Source organism: Triturus cristatus, chromosome 9 (genome assembly GCF_964204655.1).
Source record: "Triturus cristatus chromosome 9, aTriCri1.1, whole genome shotgun sequence".
NCBI lineage: Eukaryota > Metazoa > Chordata > Amphibia > Caudata > Salamandridae > Triturus > Triturus cristatus.
Window position 1 is genome coordinate 764903684 of NC_140592.1, and position 20160 is coordinate 764923843.

Below are 20160 nucleotides of genomic sequence, written 5' to 3' on the forward strand. Positions count from 1 at the left end.
CAGTATTGCCCATAAGTGAGACCTAGCTTGGTGTGAAAATGCCATCTGGCCTGTTAATCCCTCTGAAAGTCTCTTGAACAGAGCCTTAACACAATTGTATGACACTTTATATAGGTTGACCTAGCAATAATATTGCATCTAGCACATCACTTCGAATTACACTGCAAAGGTCAGCATGTAATTACTATTTTTACCTCCAAATTGATTTACTTTTACAACTTAGTGGTAGTCGATTGGCGGGTATATTATTGTCATGCAATATAAAACATGTGATAACACAAGTGATATAGTGGGAGAAAGCCACCTATGACACATTTGTCTTAATTATAACGCATTTAACCTGATTGTTCTTGTTAACAACCTTACATCTATAAGATGCATCCTGTATGATTTTCAAATTAATACTGTAGATGCAATTCCTTAGAGTGCTGAGTACTTACGGTAGCCCGATCTCTGCCCTGCCATACACAAACATACACCTCTAAGCCAATTAGACATTTACAGTGAGTAATTGTACTATCCTGTACATTATCCATGCATCATCTTAATGTAAAGCTTAAATTGTGAGGCACTCTACTCACTTGCCTAGTAGATCACCACTATCATTCCCTTCTAGACACTCTCAAATGTTTATGTACAGAACTAAGGACTGGTTTATCTTAAAAACCAACTCTATATATCTGATTTGTAGACCAAAGACCCTCTTTAAAAGAATGTGGTGAGGGAAATCTTTCCAAAATAGCAGATTCTCTGCCTTCACTTGCAGTGGTCTTTCCACCCAATTCAGAGGCCCTAGTTGGTGTAGATCCCTTTTGTGGACACGGGGCGGGTGTAGCCCTGGTGGCACCCGGAGCAACAATCTTTTTCAGCAACCCTCCCTCCAATGACCTCCTCCATGGATTCGCTCACTACCACCATACAGCAGTGCCCCTCATCTCTCCATAGCCCCTCTCGCATATGCAATTAATTTTTTATATAGCTCTATTCATACTTGTGCAGGGTGTCAGAGCACTTTACATCACACATCAACTATACAGAGACAATGAAGTCTGACATCTACAGGCACCCAGGGTTCAGATCGACCCACGTTGTCTTTTGAGGCTGTGCACCATCTATTCTCCAGAATAGTGGAATACTGTTCTCCATACATCTAAGGACTCCGCTACAAACCAACTAGGGCTTAGAATGTTACCTTCTGTAGGGCCGACTCGCATAGGCAAAAGTGAAACTTTGTAACATTTCTCGTTTCATATCGACTTCAAAAAAAAGAAAAAACTTGAACAATTATTCAAAGATGTTAAGAGTGTGTGGGCATGCGAGTGGCGGATAATGTGCTGCGTGGCTAAACACTTATAAGGTACCAAAAGCGAGACCTACTGGCTATGCCAATGCTTGTTATAAATGGTGGCCGAACAGACATCTGATCTAGACAGAATGTTGGACTAACCCCTGAAAAAGACCAACATGGAAACAGTGGCAGGCTCTCAAAAGAAAGTGCAATGTCCGTAATATGTTAGGGTCACCTCTTATCCCAGTATGTTTGTTGATCAGATATTTAGGTACCAGCGATGTATTCCAACTTTTTTGTTGTAGTGTAAAGTAAATCAGCTCTTATGCAGACGACACCCAACTGATGATTTCACTGGACGAGGAGAATGACCCTAAAGACAGATTACTCAACTGCCTTACAGAATTAGCCGCTTGGATGCATAGTCACTGTCTTAAACTTAATGCAGACAAATCTGAAATAATGCTATTCGGCAGACATTCCCAGCTATGGGACAACAGCTGGTGGCCCACAACATTAGGCACCCCCCCGGACCCGACTACAACGGCCAAGAATCTAGGGGTGTCATTGGACACCATCTTAAGCATGAAAACCCATGTATCCACAATATGTGGTAAAGGCTTCGCATTACTGAAAATGCTTAGAAGAGTCTTTCCATGGATACCATTGGAATGCAGAAAGATCTTGGTCCAATCTCTACTAATGAGCAGGCTGGACTACGGAAACTCCCTGTTTGTTAGAATGAGTGACTATCTCTTCTCTAAACTACAAACCGTACAAAATGCCGCAGCCAAGGCAATATGCAACAAAAGAAAATACGACTCAGCCAAGAGCTGTATGAGAGATTTGCACTGGCTGCCGATGAGACAAAGAGCTATTTTTAAGCTACTATGTATAACACATAAAACACTGCATAATACAGGCCCGTGCATTCTAAAAAACAAAGTTACACTCTATACCCCATCCAGAAATCTACGCTCCCAAACTACTGCTAGAGCCAGAACCACACGCGTGAAAACTGCTAAGATGGGGGGGCGAGCCTTCTCCCACCTGGCGGCAAACAGTTGGAACAATCTGCCAGTGAACCTTAGACTAATAACTAATTACCTGTCCTTCAGGAAGCAGCTAAAAACGTTTCTCTTTCCTAAACCCGACTAAAACTTAATCATCTTGCACTCTCCCCTCACTACCTACTCACTTTTTTTACTGCAACTATAGCGCCGTGATATCCTATCTGGGATGATTGTTTGCGCTTTACAAGTACCCCCTAACATTAACATTAACATTAAATGCTTCTTTAACAATTAATTGAATTTATTTGCTTCTGAAAACATTTTTACTCCTGAACTCAATTTCCTTTCACCCCATTGGCTCGTCACGGTTGCCCTGGTGGTATAAACCCATCGCTCAAGCTCCACCATCACTGTAGGAATCCTATCTCATCAGCCTGAAAATTGCCCTGAATCAAAACCATATATCTGATCTATTACTTTGCTGCTATTTTCTCTGTTACAAACTACAAAGGCATTCTAGTAAGGTGGTTAATTCTTTAGACTTTTTTGTGGCGCTCTAAAAAAAGTGATCAGTTGTCTGTGGGGGAACAACATAGACATCCCAAAGATGGACTAACATAGCAGCAGAAACAAAAGCCTTCAATGAAGAGGATTAATTTATCAGGAGTACAAAAAGCCTTTATAATATAAATGCAAGTCGATTGAAAAGAAGTTACCCTTTTAACTCCAACAGGCCCCAGAACTTCAAGTCAGACTGAACTCTCTCTCAGACTCTCTTTCTTTTGGGTATGTCTGTGCTTTTTTCCTTCACGTCTCCTAAAAGTTGTACACTATACAAGGGTGTACGTGTAGTATCAGATTACCCCTAGTGTTTCCCAAACATGAGGACCTTTTGGTGTCATTGGTTCTTAAAGAAGCTTTGGTTGGAAGTTGATATTCTGTTTCTAAGGGTTCGGGTATGCGCATTTAAGCTTGCAATCCTTGGGAAGCAGCTGAGTGCCTAAAGCTTTTCCTCTGATATCCCATGTTGGTTGCCCAGTACTATCTGGTCTCAGAATCCCAGCCCAATTGTTAGACCATAGTGACCTACCTTATGTCTATTTTCTATTTCAGGTAGGAAGACATCTAATACACTTCCTGGAAGCACTTTTTATTCCCCTCAATAAGTGTGTAGTATCTTAGTCACCTAAAGCCTGTAGGCATTCAATCCTTTGCTGATTGCATAGGAGAAGATCTTGTGTCAGCACCCATACTGAAGCAAAAGTAGTGCACACAGAAATGTAGCTGCACACCAAAACCACCACTCCCTGGTTGTTTCACCTGATTTTTACAACCTCCAATCAGAGATCAGCTGTAACCCCTGCTATCTAGTGCCGTCCATGATAGCCATATGGTAGAATCAATTTTATTGTACAATTATAAGTGGCATTAAGAATACACTATGAGAAAGGGTCCAAACGTGTTGGCGGGCAAAGCTGCTATTAATGTGAAGTGTAAGAAATAAAGAATTTTTAAATGGACAAGCTTATCTTTAGATGCCATCTTAGAATGTGAGGAGGAGCTGGAATATTTCAGAATGGATTAAGCAACAAGCTTGCCCTCTAAAAAATAATAACAAATGGTGATGGACATTCAAGGGATCTATTCAAAAAGGGATTCATTAATACTGTTGTGCACTCCTAATTGTAAATCACTAACGTTTCAAGCATTGACAAAGCCACTAGATCTCGCATTTGTGACATTGGCTTCCCAATACATTTTAGCCACTCTGCCTGCACAGCGCCAATAATGCTGTGCAGCGTGGATACAGTTAAAAAACTAAAGCCTTTATGAGGCAGCTTACGCCATTTTGTAGGCGTGCATGTCATGCAAGCGCCCAAAATTGGACAGATAACTAAAAGAAATAAAATGTGCCAAACTGTTTTTTTAGGCAGGTGGATGAGAGTAAGCAACACCGGGAAGGGTGGGCAGAATGGTGAAGAAACATGGAGTTGTTTGTGGGGCTAATGGCAAAGCAACATGGGGGAGAGAGGAGGGGACCGGGAAAGCAAAACAGGAGGTGACGAGAAAGCAAAAGGTAGGAGGGTGCAGGGGAAATGAAAACAAGGGGGGAGAGCGGAATCAAAGGCAACATGAGGGTTGGGGGAAGCAATGAGGAGAAGCACACAGGAGCAAGTGCAAGAGAGAGGGGCGAGGAGAAGTAGACAGGCACCAGAGAGCAACACAGAGTGCAGAAAGAGAGAGACATGCATGAGGGACATGGCTGCAAAATGTATGCTTTCTAATGGAGTGTTTCACAAAAGAGAAAAAAGTAGTGCATGAAAAGCAAGCAGTGGGAGCAGCAATGCAAGCCAATCAAAGACAAAAAGAAGCAATGCTCCAGGGGAGGGACAAACACAAGCTTGACAAGCTGAAACATGAATAAGAAGCAGGTATAGAAGAGATACAAGGAAAGCCAACCAATAGCAAGCAATGGATGATTGCCAAGCCCCGCTATGTTCTTGCTAAGCCACAATATGTCTAGCAACAAACAGCGCATGTGTTATGTATTATATGAATTGTATTATAACTATTACCTGCTGCTCTCTGCTTATTGAGTGGCCCTCCTGTGGTACCTGCTGCTGCCATACTCCTCTGCCTACTGTTCCTTTGTGCCACTTCTGTTAGACTGATGTGCTTCAGATCACCCTTTTCTATCTGCATTCCTCTCCTCACAGGTACTGCTCTCTGCAGTGGATGTATAAGCCACAGAGGCCCAGCCACCCATCATGCGTAGCAGTCTGCGGCATCATTTGCCACTCTGTACATTACATTGTGTTTGTAGATCAAGTCCATCCCACAGACCTGTTTTATGTTTGCACTTTCTAAAGTAGGATATGGAAATATGCACTTGTATATGATCAGGCTGCACCGTTGATCACGCAGGCATTTAACCCAGCAGGGCATGAATGCAGGCAATGTCCAATATTCATGACTCTTGCCCCTCACCCCAGTGTCATATTGTTAGAAGGTGGTTCTGACACTATGGGCCGCCCGGATTTTTCACTTTTTGAGCATCTGATTGTTGAGCTTTTACTGTGGGGGAGCCTCATAAGGTGGGACTCACCCACAGTGAACTCAGGATGTAAGAGACTGCATGGGGATTTTACTGGTGTCCCCCTGGCTTGACCAGGCCGCTGCGCAGCAGCTGGAGAATAGGGCACCCGGGCTGGTTACATGCAGACACATGTGTACATGTGTGTGCACATGTGTACGGGCTGCGCAGGGGAGATTCCTAGCATGCGCACTCTAGGAGCAGCTACAAAGTGAATGGTGTGGCAGGACTTATGCAGTATTGGGTGGTGACATGGAATAGGCTTTATACACTGGAAAGAAACATGCCAGGGAAAGTCAGTGTGTCTTACTGTTTTTTTGCTTCATTATTCCCCTATGGGAATGTGGAGCCTATGGGCTAGACTAACTTCCATTAGGCCTACAGATTCCAGACACGCGCTTAAGTCCACTGTAGCGGATGTGAAAATAAGTATTCTGCAGAGTCCAAAGTCATATTTGTACTGCTTTTGGGTCATCCAGAACTGTCATATTTCTCTGAGCCAGCCATGACCAGACCCAGGCTGAGGGCTGACCTCAGCTGGATGGATGGATAACCTTTCTTCCACAAGCGAGGGCCTCCTCTCCGTGAAGAGATGCTGGGTGGGGCTACAGGCTCATCCATCACTAGGTGCCAGGCACCAGGCTGCACCAAGGAGGGAAGGAGTTGGGATTCAGAGGCCATGTGGCTAGAGACACTGGACGACACCATTTTGAACAAACCCAGAGGCTGGACAAGAAGGAGGGAGCCGGGGCAGGGAAGTGATGTGTCGCTGTTTGATAGGACCAACAGAGACTTCCTGCCAGCCCCCTACTCAACTTTTAAAAAGTGCTTGCACAGGAAGAGAAGCTCTCTCTGGGGTGTGGTCTGCTGAGGCTGAAGGTGCTGGAGCCTGGCGCAATGGGCAGTTGGAAGGAGAGACCCCCTGACTGCCCCCAGGACCCTATCAGCACCAGAAGAAGAGCCCAGGACCGGTGCGCAGAAGCAGTGGCCTCTGCGCAGGGAGAAGAGAGGCCAAGGAGGAAAGCCAGGTGAAAGGCTGGCGCGGGGAGACAGTGAAGACAGCTCCCTGCTGAATCCACCCTCTTGGAGACACGGAGGTCGAAAGAGGGTGCTCCCAGTGGCTGGGGGATGCCACCAGGAACAATAAGACGCGAAAATGGGGCAGATCGTACCCCCAGGGGCGAGATATGGCCCCCAGAAGGTAGGCGACCTTTGACCCCTAAGAAGACTGGCGACGAAGCGCGTGGGGCTCCGCCGCCGGTCTCAGAGATGCCCCCGGGGTGGGTCAGGTCCCGGGGGCAGCGTCCCAAGGAGAAGTAAATATGGGGAGCGCCGTCGCGTAACCCTGTCAGGAGGAGGAGGGGCCCGGCCCGGGACCCCATCTCCGGGCCCCGAAGTGCCGAGTATGGACGGGCAGCCAGCGTGAGCCTCGGTGTCTGCCCGCCGGAGTGGGCAGACCAGACCTGCAGCGCTGGCTCCCGTGGCAGCACGCAAGGGTGCTGGCCGGCGTGGGCAGCCGCGGGTGGGCTCCCCAGCCTGCCCTCCAACGGGAGGCCTGCGGGGGTCCCGGGTGAGACCGAGACCCCGAGAAGACCCAGAATGGGTGCCAGGGGTCCGGGTGGGACCAGGCCCCCCTACAAAGACTAACAAGGTGGCGAATCGCCAGCACCACCAGTGCGGCTCTCCCCAGCACTACGGGAGAGCCGCTCATCTATTATTCACGAAGAGGAGGACGAAGCACCCGATAATGCCTTGCCAGGCATTTGGATGTCTGCCGTTTTGGTTCCTGGTGTTCCCTCAGAGGAGGGGGGTCACCCTTAAGAGTGAAAAAGGTGCTGGGGGAGCTGCTGGAGAAGCGCAAGCCCCCCCCCCCCCCCCCCCCCCCAGCACGAAGTCCCACCCTAGGTGTCCTGGGGGCTTAAAAGAAACAACCCCTCAAGGGCTCAGCTAAGATTGCATTACCTCCTAGCCTGGAACTTTTGTTCTACAGCTGGGGGTGCATCATGGAGTGAAGGGCATCCCCTGGAGGTGAAGAGGTGTAATTGCACTGAAATGCATTTACTAATGGTTATTTCTTTTAGAGGGACTGAACTTTAGGTGTTTAATGTGAAGTACCTGTCAGGTGATGGTATAAGCAAAGTGGGGGTTTGTTGCCAGACATTCCTGCTAGAGTGTCTGGCTGTATAGGCGTAATCCTGTGATTTCATCTGTGACGCCTTTAGGGGCTGTAATTGCAATGCATTCTAATGATCCACAAATGTGCTGAGTACTGTCATTCCAAAATGTGCTTAAACATGTATTCTTGCTGCTGCACTTAGGTGAATACCCCAGACTGCTAGCCCTTAAGATATAGAGGTCATACTTTATAGTCAGTAGGCGATGCTCAGTCAGGGTCATGTGTCACCAAGGCAGGTGTACCTCTTTTTTAATGCTTGTTGAGGTAATGGGGTGAGTCGCCAGTGGGATGGTGCCAGTGCGCAGGGCCCTCGCTCCAGGTTATGTTCAACTAACTGCATTGGGGGCAAGATGATGTGCATACATGGGAGTGGTGGTACTAGACCCCACCACCCGTGCGGGAGGGGTGGAGATGTTATGCAATGTCACAAAGTAATTCCAACAGCTTATGTATATTTGTAAATCGGTGCATAGTATTGAGTAGTGTGTGTGTTTAATAAATGTACTCTTACTTTTATAAAGCAAAGTACAGACTGGACAATCAATTATTGAGGGTTGTTTCTGCGCACCTGAATATGTCAATTACTAGCCCACACCACCTCCCTTGAGTAAGCCTCAGACTGCTCTGCAACGCTACCCTCTGAGAGTCAGGCGCTACAATTGGGTGTTTGGTTCCAAGTTAAGGACAAATGTAGTCATGTTATTTGTGCAGGCCTCACAGATGCTGCCTCGTTTTCCAACACATATAAAACGTCTTGACTATCTCCTTGTCATCAGGATCTATGTCTAACCTATGGGAAATAGTAGTAGTCCCTTCTGCATTAAAAAAAACACGACCATGACATTTCTTTTGCAGAAACTACTATCACAGCAATCATCTCTCTGCATTGGGAAAAAAATTTGAGAAATTTGTAACTTGGAAACCTGTAAGGTTCCTTGAGGAGAACCCTGGCAACATGATTTTCAGCCAAGTACTGAGTCCGCCTTGCTGTCGTTTACAGGTGATCTCCTTGTTCAACCAGACAAAGACACTCCATAATTCCGTACAAACGTAAACTCCTGCTTGACTGACATCCGAGCTTGGATTGGATCAATTTTTCTTAAGGTCAATGGCAACAATACCGACCGACTCCTTCTCGGTAACTATACATACCAGTGGCATGATTCCATCTGCCCTCTATTGCTTGGTCTAGGTTACATCTCTAAGGTTCTCAATCAATAGTAATCTGTCTGTAAACACACAGGTCAGTGCTGCCACCACCAGTTGCTTTATGATCAGAAAACTTAGAAAAGTTCTCCAATTTCTTCCCCAATTGATCCATGCCAACACAGTATGTATCTGTGTTCTTAGAAGATTGGACTATTGCAATGGGCTCTACTTAGGGTTTTTGGAGGTGGCAATCTCTATTCTTCAACAGTTTCAAAACCTGACCATCAGAGTAGTCTCTGGACTGAGGAAATTCCACCCGATTATCGAAGTCAGAGAAAAAGAGTACACTGGCTTCCATTGAAGCGAAAGACTTAGAACCCATACCTGAAGGAGAATTGTATTAATTATTTCCGCATGACGAGTCTTCATTCCTCTAAAAAGTTTCTGGTCCATGTTCAAGTGTCAAGATGGCCAGGATTGGGGGTTGTGATCCTCGCCATCTTAGCCCTAAATTATGCAATGTGCTTCTACTTGCAATATCCAAGCAGCTAACCATCTACCCTACAGGAAAAAACCTCTTAAAACACATAGGGGCAGATTGATGTTTCCTGGCGCATCCCTGCAAATCAGCAGGGATGCGCCAGGAAAGAGGCGTCACGCAAGTTTACCCTTGCGTCACCACAGATGCGCCGCATTTACAATGCGGTACAAAAGGGGGTGGTGATGGATGGAGCATCAGAACCAATCAAACACTCACACCCAGTCAATAGATCTGGGTTTGATCCATCACCGTTCTTTAGCCCACTCTGCCACCCCAGTTCAGACATGGCCATATGCAAATCAGTCTGACCCCGTGCCTCATGGGAACAGTCCAGCCCGAACTGCCCAACTGCCAATGCAGCGCATCGTGGCGCAAGGATAAACAGATGCGTGACGCATCTGATGGCATAAGGGCGGCGCATTGCTGGAGTCGTGTCGCAAGCACGACGCAACTCCAGCAATGCTCAGGGGCTGCCCATACCTAACATGCTGCGTCGTGCCTTACGCCTGCTTCAAGCAGGCGCAGGGTTTTGACGCAGCAGCGTCGGAAATGTGACTCAGTGAAATCTTGTAGATTTTACTGCGTCACTTTTCCGAGGCTTTTTCCGACGGAACGCCCACCCTGCATACATTAAACCTGAAGCAGGTTTAATGTAGCGCAGGGCTTTACAACGTGACGCATCTCCCTAGATGTGTCACGTTATAAATAGGATGCAACATGGCGCATGGTTTACGCCGCCGCTGCATCACAGAAGTGACGCAACGGCGGCGTAAATGTCTCGCAAGGGGCTTGTAAATCTGCCCCATACTTTCTGCTAACGGATCTTCCCCTCTATTTCTAAAAGGCAGTTGCCTATATTAGTGCCTCTTGGGCTTATGTGCACTGGAGAAATATTGAGTAACTATACAAATAAAGATAGAAAAAAAAAAGAAAAAAAAATCCATGTGTGAGTCTGTGTATTTAATTGGCCCAGGGTTTAATAAGTTTATTGGCAGTATGTGGAACAGTAAAGCATCGACATTCACCTGAGGAGTAATGCTCACCTGTAGACCTTTCATTAGGTTGGGTTTTATAAAGATCCCTTTTTGTGGCTTTTTATGTTGATTGAGCTGTCTTTAACATGCTCCATGCTTTTGCTCAAGGTCACTCCTAAAAGACACAATATGGTGATTGATGGACTATCAGATAGATATTCAATCTTCACAGTACTCATATGGGTCAGGCAGTGCATTGCGCACTGAAGCTCCGCGAGTTTCTTATCTTGCGCACAACCCATGACAATGATTTTTTTTTTTGCATGTGATGGTTTGTGCCTCTGTTGTAATAGAAACATTGCCCAAAAATATGTGTGAAGCCCAGTGTACATGATAATAAATAAATGTCACTTAATACATATTTTTTCGCTAACATTGAAACCGAAGAGAACACTTTAATAAAGCATCAAACATAAAATATGTCACATTTCCAGCATCATAAAGGCCCTTTGCTTTCCAAAACGTCAGGAGTGAGCGGCTTGCTCTGTCCTAGTATACTTTCCTTCGCATTCTGGTACTTGAAGTCCGGTATTTAACCAGGGGCAATACTACAAGTCCCGAAGGAAAAAGAAAAGGAATGGATGAGCTGTTGATTCCTGCCTTATTTAGGATAACTTGAGATTTCTCTAACTCACCGAGGGGCATATTATCAACGGGCAGCGATAATTATCGCTGGCCGTTCATAGCGATAGAAAAATTATCGCCAGCTATCGCTGAATATTATCGCCATGATAACGCTATATTTACAACGCATAGCGCTATGGCGATAATATTTCAGCGATAGCGGTGTTTTCAATGGAACATCGCTGGTTTTCCAGCGATGTTCCATTGAAAACAGCGATAACATTGCTGATAGGACCCTGTGGTCCTATCAGCATAATCCATATCCCGTTTAAAATATGCCTTAGTCAGGAATTTAACAGGTGTTAAATTCCTGAGTTAAGGCTGAGGTAGCGCAATTGTTTTTATCGCTGCCCCTCCTTGTTAATATCACGAAGCTGCCTTCACGATATTAACATGTGTTGTTTTCACAGCCACGCCTCTTTTGCATCTCATTAGCGATGCGAGGCGAGGCTATGAAAAAACGGGCTCTACATCAAGGAAACACGCGCTAGCATGTCCTTGATGATATTGCGATATAATTATCGCCGCTTTTCGCCCAAAAACAGACGCTAAAGCTGCGATAATTATATCGCCAGCCCTTGCTAATATGCCCCCCTGTGCCCACCTACTGCACATCGACATATGGCCCCTATGGTCATTAGCATGTGTCCCTATTGTATATCGACCTGTGTCTCATTGTAGATTAACTCTGGGCCCTGATAACACTCAGAGCCCTGTGACACTGAAATGTACATCACTCATTGCTCCATTAAGGTGTAATATCCAGTGTTCACCTCATGTACAACACCCAGTGTTCAGCTGATATGCAGCACCCTACGCTGTTCTGAGGTGCCAGTGCTCCTTCGTAGCACCCAAGGCGCCTCGAGGTGTACTAATCAGTTCTTCTCTCTGGAAGAGACATCTTAAGGCATAAGCAAAGGGGGCTCTGGCCCAGGGCCTTTCAGGGGGCCCCCTGATAGAGCCAGCTCTGTCCTGCAGAGAGTCTTGCCCTGGTGGCCTTGAATAATTCTTAGATTGTTTTAAATACCGTGTTTTTCTTTAATTTATTTTTAATGTGGGTGATGTATGAGTGTCTATTACAGATATTTTGCAGAGAAATGTTGTGCCTATGTTTCATGCAACATCCATAAAAAAGTGTATTTTAGATCAAAACAGGATCTCACATATAAGAAATGGGAGGGTGTCACAGAGATTATCTTCAGTAATATTAGTGAGCTGCTGTTATGTTACAATAGTGAAACAAGCATCACTATCCCTGAATATTCAATGAAAACACATTTAGAATTTGGACCAGTGTGCCTGTGAGCTGTCCGCCACCTGGCCAAAGAGGGTGTGAAAGAGCAGAAATTGGATCATAAATTCCAAATGTTCCGAACAGGGGGCCCCAAAATACGTTTGGCCCGGGGCCCTCAAAATCTTTAAGATGCCCCTGCTCTCTGATGAAGAACTAGTGCATCCTGGCCGCACATTAGCTCTTTTCCCCAATGTACCCCACCTCGTCCCGTGCCGCACACCATCCTTTGCTTCGCTGTTGCTCGCTCCCCTGTGCCTCGGGCTGTGCAGGGTTATGTATGATTGTTGGTCTCTTATGCTTGTTGAGATGTTTCCACTAAAAGTTTGCCATGTCGTCTGGACTTTTTTGTTATCTCCTCAGCTAATATTTGCAGTGGTTGATCAGCAAACTTTAACTTCTTGAGGAATGGAGGCTGGGGATGCAAAGCAAGGTCTCAGCAGCCTTTGATGAGAGCAGTTGTGTAGATCCTTTGAAGGCTGGGAACATCAAATAAACACAAGAGCAGTGACGTAGGAGGTGATTGAGTTCTACTGTGTGTGGGCTGTATGTTGCCAGGTGCATTCATTATGATCATCTAAATGTAAAGTAAGTATTTATCAATGAATCGGTTTCTTGATGCGGTTAACAAATGTTTGTTTTTACAGAGTTAAGTGTTGCTCATTTTATCATTCGCAGGAGGATGAAAGTCTGACTCAGATCCAAACCTCTAACCACACCGTTAAAGAAAAGTGTCGCATGAGCTGGATTAAGTGGTCAATTTACAACTTCCAGAGAAGTTTCTTCCAACACAGATGCATTATCAATGCTGGGATTGTTATGGCACAGATCCTGTTTATTTGTTCTACTCACTGCTCTGTTTGCAACATGCAGGTACACCATTGTAACTATGGAGCAATTACCACTTGTGCTCCAAATGCTAAGTCAGCACATAGGCCCTCATTTAGTTCCAAACTCTGATCAACGGCCTTTTTATTTCAGTGTACTATAAAATGCCTCTCATCCCATCGTCTTTTGGAGTGTCCCCACCCTTGAACTCATCTTCACCCTCAAAGCCAGCCAAATGCGTTCCACAGACTTCAGTGGGATAACCCGCCCTGAAAATCCTCACATCCTGCATAACAATGTTAATTCTTATTGATTTCAATTGGGTCACACCCCTAACCCAATCAATTCCACCCTCCTTTGATGCTCAAAAGGTGGAGAGGTATAATGTAACTCCCCACTTGGTCAGCAGGTGTTCTGGAGGCAGAGGACTACAGACACCAGCATCCTTTCTTGTTCTTGGGCCCCAGGAGGCTGCCCCTATCATCAGGATCTGCATCAGATCGATTTTATGATTTTGTGGAGAACTTGGGTTTGACAATTAATCACACAAAGTCATATATTATAGTGCTGGGGCTGAAACATGCTAAAACTAAAACTTATTGAATTAACGGTCTTAGCATCGGTTATCTAGCTATTTATCTAGACTGTAAAATGAATTGGGACCCATTGATGACTGCACATGTACAGTTCTTTAATAGGATAACGCATAGCATTGATGTATTCTTTAGATGCTGAAGTCATTTTCATATTAAGTCTATAATGGATCTCAATAAAGCTAAATGTGTATCAACAGTGCCATTTGGTGCTGAGATTTCGGGATATAAGTCTTGTCACCCTTTACAGGATGCAGAGAACAAATATTTTAGGAAGAGTTTGAGGATCCCCCAGAGTGTACCCTCAGAGATTGTGCATGAAGAATTGGGTGAAGGGTTTATCTCTCTTTATATTCAAATCCGCCTGATATTATTGTGAATTTCGGTTTGGCTGAAAAGCGATTTGTAATTTAATGAGAAGGGCTTGAGAGATTGCCCAAGTGTGGACTATGGCCATGGGAAACCATGGGTGCAATATGTTAGGGGTGTTATAGGGGATCTGGGTAGGCCAGCACTATTTACCAACCCAAGATTGATGTCCAAATCAGATATTGTATGGGTGAAGGAGGCATTTCGTACACATATTCGAGAAAAAAGGGTTGTACATTCATTGTCTAAATGTTTGTGCACACATTATGCGATAGTTAAATGTGCGAGGAAAACCGAACTGTATTTAACGCTGGATATGCCAGTTCTGCACAGATGACTCTTAACATATTTTCATCTGACTTTGTTCCCACAACTTGTAGTGGGGTGGCATAGACATACGGATCCCCAACTTTGCACATGTGAAATGGCAGCTGCACTGGACACTTTACACATTGTTTTTATTTGTCCCAAATTGGCTAGTTTCCATTTTAAGTACATTTGTCCTCTCCTTTTTATAAATGAAATCTATGCAAGCTCGACCTGCTTTACTGTATCTTCAATTTTTAGATCGCGTTAACGTCTGTTTTATTGTAGCATGGTTCCTAGCAGGGCTGTTTCATTCTTAATCATGAATTGGAATATTGGCTTTTAAATGATTTTATGTGATGCTATTGAAATGCTTTTAAATGTACTTTCAAGATTTACTAAGTTCAATCAAATAAAGTTATTTTGATGATGATGAAGTCATTTTTTAGGTCATCTACAGAAAGCTTTTAGCTGTCTGTTGTGGGCCATACCAAAAACATAGAGAGGACTTAGATCCAGCCAATTGCTTAATCTTGGTTGGTTTTCTTGCCACTGTTATTTGATTGCTTCTTATTCAGTAGCTTTCCTTCCCGTTCTTGCATTTGTCAGTGCCCTTGAGCCTATTTCCTTAACCATCATTTGACTTGATGACTTGAATCCTGCCACTGCTCACATTTGGGGAACAAAGCGGTACAAAAGGGGGTGGTGATGGACGGAGCATCAGAACAAATCAAACACTCACACCCAGTCAACAGATCTGGGTTTGGCATGGGTATGCTCAGACGTGAGTCCCTTGCTCACTTTGCCACTGGATTCAAGCAAGCCTGGCTGAAGACGGCTGAAATGCCAGAAACCGGTCCTAGGAAGCTTGTTTCCGGTCCAGGAAAGGCATGGCTTGGCAGTTCGGGCTGGACTGTTCCCATGAGGCACAGGGTCAGACTGATTTGCATATGGCCATGTCTGAACTGGGGTGGCAGAGTGGGCTAAAGAACGGTGATGGATCAAAGCCAGATCTCTTGACTGGGTGTGAGTGTTTGATTGGTTCTGATGCTCCGTCCATCACCACCCCCTTTTGTACCACATTTGGGGAACTGCATTCTTTTAGTATAAGAGTTTTCTTGCCCTCTCCCTCATGTGCTTCTTTCCCTTGAAATCCCCCTGCACACTATGTGTTGCTCCTTTCTGCCCCATCCTCATTCACTGCTTTTCCTACGGGGGTGTGGGTACGCTCCGTACCTACGGGGGTGTGGGTACGCTCCGTACCTACGGGGGTGGGGGTACGCTCTGTACCTACGGGGGTGGGGGTACGCTCCGTACCTACGGGGGTGTGGGTACGCTCCGTGCCTACGGGGGTGTGGGTACGCTCCGTACCTACGGGGGTGGGGGTACGGCGCGGACATGGGGGGGTGCTGGGGTACGGCGCGGACATGGGGGGGTGCTGGGGTACGGCGCGGACGTGTAGGGATGGGGGTATGGTGCGTACCGGGCCCCCTTTTCACCGTGCATTGTGGCGTACTTAGCTTTTCCGGCACTTTTTGGGTCCCGTAAAAATATTGCCGTGCGAAGTGCTGTTGGTACGAATCGTACTTGCTGGTCCGTAAAACGCTGCCTGACTCCGTGCGAATGTCGCGTACGTGGTGTCCCGGATCGGAATTGTGGGTATGTTTTAGCCGGTCGGTGTTTTTTACGATTCGTATGGAAATGGTGTTTCTGGACGAATCGTACTTGCGGGTTTGTAAGGTGTTTTTCCCGGGTACGAGTTGGACGGAGAAAACGCTCCATCCGACGGTTCGTACCCGGGTTTTACAGGATCGGAATCGGCACCTATGTGTCTAAGGGAAAATGTGTTCATTTGTATGGGTAACTTTGAAACGGACCTGTGAATCTGTTTGCTGGGTTCCTGCTGGCGCATTCAATCACCTGCCCTGCTACAGCTGCTCCTGGGCTCCTGGGCTCTTTGCACATCGGGTCTCCCTCGCTGCCGCCATTCTACTCAGCGGCCGGAGAACGGGGAGACTACACTTCCCAGGCGCCCCAGCGCCCGTCTGACGCCATCCACGCGCCCGGAGACGCACTAAAAGCCCGCGGCTCCCTCGGGGGAGCGGGTAACTTTGAAACGGACCTGTGAATCTGTTTGCTGGGTCCCTGCTGGCGCATTCAATCACCTGCCCTGCTACAGCTGCTCCTGGGCTCCTGGGCTCTCTGCACATCGGGTCTCCCTCGCTGCCGCCATTCTACTCAGCGGCCGGAGAACGGGGAGACTACACTTCCCAGGCGCCCCAGCGCCCGTCTGACGCCATCCACGCGCCCGGAGGCGCACTAAAAGCCCGCGGCTCCCTCGGGGGAGCGGGTAACTTTGAAACGGACCTGTGAATCTGTTTGCTGGGTCCCTGCTGGCGCATTCAATCACCTGCCCTGCTACAGCTGCTCCTGGGCTCCTGGGCTCTCTGCACATCGGGTCTCCCTCGCTGCCGCCATTCTACTCAGCGGCCGGAGAACGGGGAGACTACACTTCCCAGGCGCCCCAGCGCCCGTCTGACGCCATCCACGCTCCCGGAGGCGCACTAAAAGCCCGCGGCTCCCTCGGGGGAGCGGGTAACTTTGAAACGGACCTGTGAATCTGTTTGCTGGGTCCCTGCTGGCGCATTCAATCACCTGCCCTGCTACAGCTGCTCCTGGGCTCCTGGGCTCTCTGCACATCGGGTCTCCCTCGCTGCCGCCATTCTACTCAGCGGCCGGAGAACGGGGAGACTACACTTCCCAGGCGCCCCAGCGCCCGTCTGACGCCATCCACGCGCCCGGAGGCGTACTAAAAGCCCGCGGCTCCCTCGGGGGAGCGGGTAACTTTGAAACGGACCTGTGAATCTGTTTGCTGGGTCCCTGCTGGCGCATTCAATCACCTGCCCTGCTACAGCTGCTCCTGGGCTCCTGGGCTCTCTGCACATCGGGTCTCCCTCGCTGCCGCCATTCTACTCAGCGGCCGGAGAACGGGGAGACTACACTTCCCAGGCGCCCCACCGCCCGTCTGACGCCATCCACGCGCCCGGAGGCGCACTAAAAGCCCGCGGCTCCCTCGGGGGAGCGGGTAACTTTGAAACGGACCTGTGAATCTGTTTGCTGGGTCCCTGCTGGCGCATTCAATCACCTGCCCTGCTACAGCTGCTCCTGGGCTCCTGGGCTCTCTGCACATCGGGTCTCCCTCGCTGCCGCCATTCTACTCAGTGGCCGGAGAACGGGGAGACTACACTTCCCAGGCGCCCCAGAGCCCGTCTGACGCCATCCACGCGCCCGGAGGCGCACTAAAAGCCCGCGGCTCCCTCTTGGGAGCGGGTAACTTTGAAACGGACCTGTGAATCTGTTTGCTGGGTCCCTGCTGGCGCATTCAATCACCTGCCCTGCTACAGCTGCTCCTGGGCTCCTGGGCTCTCTGCACATCGGGTCTCCCTCGCTGCCGCCATTCTACTCAGCGGCCGGAGAACGGGGAGACTACACTTCCCAGGCGCCCCAGCGCCCGTCTGACGCCATAGACGCGCCCGGAGGCGCACTAAAAGCCAGCGGCTCCCTCGGGGGAGCGGGTAACTTTGAAACGGACCTGTGAATCTGTTTGCTGGGTCCCTGCTGGCGCATTCAATCACCTGCCCTGCCACAGCTGCTCCTGGGCTCCTGGGCTCTCTGCACATCGGGTCTCCCTCGCTGCCGCCATTCTACTCAGCGGCCGGAGAACGGGGAGACTACACTTCCCAGGCGCCCCAGCGCCCGTCTGACGCCATCCACGCGCCCGGAGGCGCACTAAAAGCCCGCGGCTCCCTCGGGGGAGCGGGTAACTTTGAAACGGACCTGTGAATCTGTTTGCTGGGTCCCTGCTGGCGCATTCAATCACCTGCCCTGCTACAGCTGCTCCTGGGCTCCTGGGCTCTCTGCACATCGGGTCTCCCTCGCTGCCGCCATTCTACTCAGCGGCCGGAGAACGGGGAGACTACACTTCCCAGGCGCCCCAGCGCCCGTCTGACGCCATCCACGCGCCCGGAGGCGCACTAAAAGCCCGCGGCTCCCTCGGGGGAGCGGGTAACTTTGAAACGGACCTGTGAATCTGTTTTCTGGGTCCCTGCTGGCGCATTCAATCACCTGCCCTGCTACAGCTGCTCCTGGGCTCCTGGGCTCTCTGCACATCGGGTCTCCCTCGCTGCCGCCATTCTACTCAGCGGCCGGAGAACGGGGAGACTACACTTCCCAGGCGCCCCAGCGCCCGTCTGACGCAATCCACGCACCCGGAGGCGCACTAAAAGCCCGCGGCTCCCTCGGGGGAGCGGGTAACTTTGAAACGGACCTGTGAATCTGTTTGCTGGGTCCCTGCTGGCGCATTCAATCACCTGCCCTGCTACAGCTGCTCCTGGGCTCTCTGCACATCGGGTCTCCCTCGCTGCCGCCATTCTACTCAGCGGCCGGAGAACGGGGAGACTACACTTCCCAGGCGCCCCAGCGCCCGTCTGACGCCATCCACGCGCCCGGAGGCGCACTAAAAGGCCACGGCTCCCTCGGGGGAGCGGGTAACTTTGAAACGGACCTGTGAATCTGTTTGCTGGGTCCCTGCTGGCGCATTCAATCACCTGCCCTGCTACAGCTGCTCCTGGGCTCCTGGGCTCTCTGCACATCGGGTCTCCCTCGCTGCCGCCATTCTACTCAGCGGCCGGAGAACGGGGAGACTACACTTCCCAGGCGCCCCAGCGCCCGTCTGACGCCATCCACGCGCCCGGAGGCGCACTAAAAGCCCGCGGCTTCCTTCGCGTCGCGGGACGCGCGCGGGCGGCGCCGGGAGAAGCCCGGGACAAGGGCGGGACCGTCTGTGGCCGTCAGGGGCCGGAAGAGGCCGGGCTGGGCCACATCCCCTTCGGCTGGAGACTGTGGGTTAGTACGGTGTGTTTGCTATTGACCCTTCGCTGAACTGTATGTGGCACAGGTATTTGGATAAGCTAATTACTCATTGATGTACAAGACCCTCCACTGACGGCTTAGAGACTACCAACAGTCTGGGCTGATAATCTCATTCACTGTTTACTAGTGCTAGAATAATCTCTATATTGTATCCTGCACGTTCCATCTGCTAAATCGAGGAAATGATAAAACGGGGAAGGAAAGTTAAAGCCAAAACCCCTGTAACCCGGTCGCACACTAAATCTTTAGCTGCAGATCCCCAGCCATTACCAACGCTGACTGCAATTGACAAGATGTTACAGCAGACCATTGGGGTCGTGGCTAACGCCATTGAGAATACTGAGAGGTGGCTTTCCATTACACCATCATTGTACATTCCAAGTCAGGAAAGAGACACTTCAGTCACTATGACTGAAGCGCTGGAGGCCAGTTCCTATATGACATCATCTTATATAGATCTACCTTGCAGCCAGGCGCCAACAGAAAATTCTAAGGATCTTCGCGACAGATCTATTATACTGACTTCTCCCCTTGTTGCAAAGAAAAGGGTGGATACATGTAAGCCGTGTCCGAGGAATAAAAATAATAGTGCCCCAACCAAACCAAATAAAAATACTTATACTAATCACGACCTGGTAACTCCATCTGAAAATCTACATGACTCCACGCCAGGAATACCGTGTTGGGTTGCAAATATGGTCTCGGACTTACAAACTTCCTTGGAACGTACAATTCTCACGCAGCTTAAGCCCCTGGTATCAAAACTTGATAAATTGATTTCTATGCTGAATGCCAGGGGCGGGGGGAAAACCGAGGCAGCTAACCCCCAAAGAACTTCTGTGCCTCCTGTTACGGAAGCCCAACAACATAAAGCTTCCTGTAACCCAGTAGCTGGAACCACTAGCCATCCGGCACAGATTGT